Source organism: Agrilus planipennis, unplaced genomic scaffold (assembly GCF_000699045.2).
Source record: "Agrilus planipennis isolate EAB-ADULT unplaced genomic scaffold, Apla_2.0 scaffold14, whole genome shotgun sequence".
In the NCBI taxonomy this organism is placed as follows: Eukaryota; Metazoa; Arthropoda; class Insecta; order Coleoptera; family Buprestidae; genus Agrilus; species Agrilus planipennis.
The window spans coordinates 281,834-287,862 of NW_020442313.1; positions in this window are offsets into that span (position 1 = coordinate 281,834).

A 6,029-nucleotide genomic window follows, 5' to 3' on the forward strand; every position below is an offset into this window, starting at 1 on the left:
AAAAAGAGTATGGAGTAAAAAAGAAAGAGGTCGGACGGTCGGATCCAGGCATTCCAATTTGTGGAATTATTTGAAAACTACTACGAAGTTCAAGAAAACTGGACTCAAGGGGTTAATGAAATTCCAAAAAAAAATATCAAATATCAAAGAAGATTTAGACCTACTCACTATAGGTGATTCATAACATATTATATTTGTAATATTGTTTTAAAGTCGATGTTAATTTTTTGACATAATTTCTAGTCAATTTTTGAATATATGAATGCACAAACAATGTTTTTTTTTAATGCATTGGTTTTCACTACTTCTGTGATTATATAATAAAATTTTGTAAGACTATACTGAATCTTGCGGGCCGGAAAAATATTGTAATGTTCGTGGGTTTAACAAATTAACTTCTAAGACTCACAACGACAAAAAACTATTTATTTACACTAATTAATGTTAAAGGACTTAAAAACACTATTAAATTATTACTAACTTAAGTAATGAATTACTCTATTTATTTACAGTACTGTTACTATATCACTATTCACTGCGCTGTCAATTTATTTCTAGATTCACTTCTGCAACGGTCAATTTATTTCTACTCCTTTCTACTCTATTTCTACTCTACTTCAGCGATCGTCTCTTCCTTTTTATACTCCCTTGCCTCCTTTCCGGAACATTCTCGAGCCGTCCGGAAAAGTTTCGTTTTATTCGAACTGTTTAATTGTTTTCCCGGAACGCATGTACGACGCACACGTTTACAGATACGGCGCACATGAAGAAAGGCGCCCGCGGCTAGTCGGCGAATCGATAAGCCGCTCACACACACGTATGCCCGATCGCACACAATCACGCTCGTGGTCGCTACAATATTTAAGGCGGCCACAGCTTGGCCACACTTGGCAAAGAAAGTACAGAATAGAAGAAATTTTGAGAAATTAAAGTATGCAACTAAGAAGCGAGATATAGAACATATAGGAGGGGAAAACAAGTAGAACATTGGAAATCACCCAGAAGAGATAATGAACCAACAGTGACAACGAAAAAATAGGAAAGAAGCAGGAAAATAAAAGAAAATTATACTGCGGAAAAGGTTAGAAACGGGTAGGTATTAGAAGTGCTATGGAATACAATAACGAAAAGAAGAGATAGGAAGGTAGATGGTAGGATTCCGCTTAAGGCAAGAAGGGTTACTTAGAGACATATTAGAAGCAAAAATAGGAGTGAAGTCCTGTTAGCAACAATCCAAAGATGCTCAAAAACGAATTTCAAGTCCCTTCTCCTAATAGTTACTATAGCAGACAAATCTTTTCCGTATATAATTGCTTTAGACAAGTCGATGATAATACATTCCAGTTGAAGAATCATTCAAGCGTGTTACTCGTGTGAATTGGCGGTAAATTAGAATTTTCAGCGGAAATAGAATTCGGGGAATTGGGGGTTACGGTGGGGGTGTAGACGGGGGAACGAACGGGTGTTGTACGTCGTCGACGGCTCGCCTAAAATGCTAATTCGTGCTCCTATCTTCGGGAAGTGGTTAAACTGCACAAACAGCGTCTATTATATGCGCAATAAGACCTCTCCGTCTCTAATACGATCTCAATTTAGTTTAGTTCCGCTCTGTTACACGGGTCGCGTGGCAATCGGTCCCATCGAGCCGCCGCCACCCCCAACGACACCCACCTCTTGCTCGAATCCAACCCCCTTCTCCGGGGCCGCCTTGTAACGCGGCGCAAATTTCCCAGTACGTTATATTATACGAGATCGTTTCGGTACGTTACAACAAATTACCCAGATCATTACGTGACACAGCTGATTGAAATAGAATAATGACAATTTTGCAAGAGTATAATGACGCACTCTTTGGAATAACAATTAAAATCAACCCTGAATTCAATATCAAGTAACGTAAAACGTACTGATACAATTAATAGACATGCAGCTAAACATGGTGACAACCAACTCTCAGGCAATCTCACAACAATGTTACTAATATTAACCATATATGAGGTCTGTTCAAAAAGTATCGCGTATTTTGTTTTTTCATAAATTAATTAATTATTCATGAATAATGAATATCTATTTTGTCCCCTTTAAAGTAACCCCCACCAGATATTTTACACTTCTGTCAACGTTTTTCCACTTCCCGAAGCACTTCAAAAAATAATTTTTTGTGATCCTGTTCAACTCCTCCTTCGATCGTAGAGTAGCGTTGTCCTTTCATGGGCATCTTCAGTTTCGGAAACAAGAAAAGGTTACAGGGGGGCAAATCTGGGGAATACGGTGACTGCGGCATTATAAGTCTGTTGTTTTTGGCAAAAAAAACGCGCACAAGCAACGATGTTTGAGCAAGGGTGTTATCATTATGTAAAAGCCAATTTTTGTTCTTCCACTAATCCGGGCCTTTCTAACGGACTGCTTCGTTCAAATTGGGCATAATTTGCAGATAATATTCCTTATTGACCGTTCAACCATGTGGCAAGAACTCATGATACACCAAGCACCTGCTATAGACGAAAACTGTATGCAAAACCTTCACATTCGACATAACTTGGCGCGCTTCTGTCTTGGATCGTACAGCAGCTTCCATTGGGATGATTGAGCTTTGGTTTTCACGTAATAACCATAAACCCATGATTCGTCACCAGTTATGACCCTCTGGAGCAAATTTGGGTCATCGCAGACAGAGTCCAACAGCTCATTAGAAATGTTAATGCGATGCTGCTTTTGGTCGAAATTGAGCAATTTGGGTACGAATTTCGCGGCGACCCGTCTCATGCCCAAATCATTGGTAAAATCGAATGGCAGGAGCCAATCGATATGTTTAGGTCCTTGGCAGCTTCTCTAACGGTGATTTGACGATTGGCCAAATCGTTTTTTGACGTGACAACGTCTTATAATTCGATGGAGCCGGCTGCACGCACGAAAAAACATGACTCATGCGGCGTTACCTCGCTCTGAGGCGTTCCATTTAAGGCTTGAAGTGCAAGCGAGAGCGCGGAACGAGCGACAAAGAGGCACAATCGGCTTCCGCGTTCGGCAGCGTTCGACATCTGTCTCTCTTCTACTTGAGTGAGCGATGCGTCCGCGTGGACAGCTGCTATACAATAATACATTTCCATTTACCTCCTTCTCTATATCCATACAAAATATCTATCAAACAAATAAAATTAAAATTTTCTTTTGAAAAATGAAACCATTCCATCAGTATTTTCTTATGACGTTGTCACGTTCAATTATCGTCAGTAAACCGACTTTACAGACAACCGATTTTTTTTTACTTCATCAATGTTTTCGTCTGAACGAAGACATGAACCATTAACTGTAACGCTTTTGTCGGGTATTCTGTGATTCGGTAACCGGTAAAATCACTATTCGGTGCATCTCTAACTTACATGCTGGGAAAACTCAAAAACATCCAAAAAGTTCATTGATTGCGACGCTGTCCACACTTGCCTTAAAGCAGAGGACTGACGTTTTCTTTTTTTAATAAAAGCGGTCCGGTTTCGTTTCTCGTCCAGTGCAATGAGTTTTTGGTACTAGTTTTAGACTAATAATAGATATTTTCACTAATAATAGATTCGTGTACAGAACAGACAGCTGGTTAAGAAATAGTGAAGATACATTCGGACCTCTCGGAAAGGCTGTCATAAAATGATATGCCCATTTTAATAATTTCCAGGGTAAATATAATAAAATGTTCGAATTCCTTCAACTGAACGGGAACACGCCGTTGTTCAGCAGCTGCTTGTCGTAACTTTTCGCCCCGAAACAGAAAAACCACATAAATATATGAAGTGTCCACATAAATAGAAAATTATGAGTGGAAATATGCTGGGCGATAAAAAAATAGGTTTACGTAAACGCTTTCAGGAAGAAATAACTTTCGGTGAAAAAATTGTCGAATGTGGCGCTCCAAAACGCATCCTTAAATTAAAATTATATCGGTTTACGACTCCCAGAACACGTGTATCGAAACACAGAAAGCAATTTAATGGCATTTTTAACAAGCATAATTGAATTAAACAAATGATTTATTTAATAAGAATTTTTAAATGAATTTAAAAACAATTTGATTATAATAATTTCCAAGGGAAAACACTATGCATATAAAAAATAAAGATGAAGTGAAATATTAACCGAGGAAATATTACTTCCCCAGTCTTTTTCGAAATGACCCAAGCAACAATAAATGGTTTATGGTTTCATATATTTTTATGCGAAAACGATAAATAACGTGTAATATAAAGTTGTAACTTGACACAACAAATGAACAAAATATTCAGCAGTAAAAAACCCTTGCATAGGTCCAGGACGAAGAAATCATCATAAGGTCATCAGTCCCAAGACTGGCTGGACACGCACCTCCACTCTTTCCTATCCTGCGCTAATCTTCTCATTTCCCTAAATCCTTAACTATTTGCGAACAGTAATCTAATCTAGATCTACCTTTACCCCTCCTAACTTCCGTTTTTGCCTCTAATATGTCTCTGACTAGATCTTCATGCTTGAGAAGGTGTTCTACTAACTGTTGCATCTTTACAATACTATAGGTTTATTTTATTTTGCATACTAATTTTATTATTGTCGGTAATTTTAAGTATTATTTTCTATTTGTATACAAATTCAATTCTATTATTCATTTTATTATTTAGCTATATCAGGTATATTATTTATCAAAGGCAAACAGTAATTTCAGTATTCTATAACATTTATAATGTATTCTACTATCTTATTGTAACATTTCTTCCTTTGTAAAGTCACGTTCGCTATATTACTGTAATTTCCAAATTTAAATTCACGTATTTTGTCTGTACCTAAAATGGGGTATTGACCTGACTGGCAGGGTCGTCTTGCACCCTCAATGTTATTGTTAACGCCCACTGGCGAAACTATTTAAGTAATTAATAATACACATTTTAAAACAGTATCGAAAGCAGTGTCGAAACAGTATCGATAACAGTATCAACAAAGCAACAATCAATTCACATTCACATTCAATCATAGAGCCTGCTTTATACTTTTACATTTAATTTTATTCATTTAGTTTATTTTAATTCTACGTGTAAGTTAAGTTAAGTGTTGACTATTAAATATTTAAAACAACAATCGTTATCATTTACATAAATTAGTTTGCTCGCAATTAATTTGGCGTGTAAAGTNTTTATTCATTTAGTTTATTTTAATTCTACGTGTAAGTTAAGTTAAGTGTTGACTATTAAATATTTAAAACAACAATCGTTATCATTTACATAAAACAGTTTGCTCGCAATTAATTTGGCGTGTAAAGTGAGAATACCAGAAAGAACTCTTTCAATTAAAATTTATTTTCTCACAACAAACACTAACCTATCTTGCCTGTTTCTTATTGACTTCCATAGAGTCCTCTGTTCTCCTATTCTTTCTAATACTTCTTCATTTCTAACATTTTCTATCCACGGTATCCTCATCATTCGCCGATAACACCACATTTCTAATCTTTTCTTCTCCGCAGCGCTCACCGTTCATGTTTCGCACTCGTACAGCACCGTGCTCTAAACATACAACTTTAACAACTTTTTTCGAATTTCTAAATTAACCGTTCGCGAGCATAGAAGTGATTTCTTTTTATTGAGGGCGAGTCGACCCTGCGCTATCCTCTGCTTTGTATCCCTACTACTCCTTCCATCCTGACATATCTGACGTCCTAGATTCCTATAATCGGCCACTTCTTCTACTTTTTCGTTTCCTATCTTTATATTCGCCCTTTCCCTACATTTTCTTTCTTTGCATACGAGTTTTATCAATACCGCTTCCATCTTATTTAAATCCATCTCTAACTCTTCCTTGCTAGATGCTAATACTGTCATATCATCTGCAAATCTAAACATACTAATCTATTGCCCCTGTATATCTGTCCCTACAGTTGTACTGTCTTTAAAGATGTTGATTGCGTCTTCGAAATCAATTGTGGTCTACTTATTTATATAGAATTTGACGCCCCTATCCCTATCGTCTCCTATCTTTATATTTGCTCTTTCACTACTTATTTTTATATTATT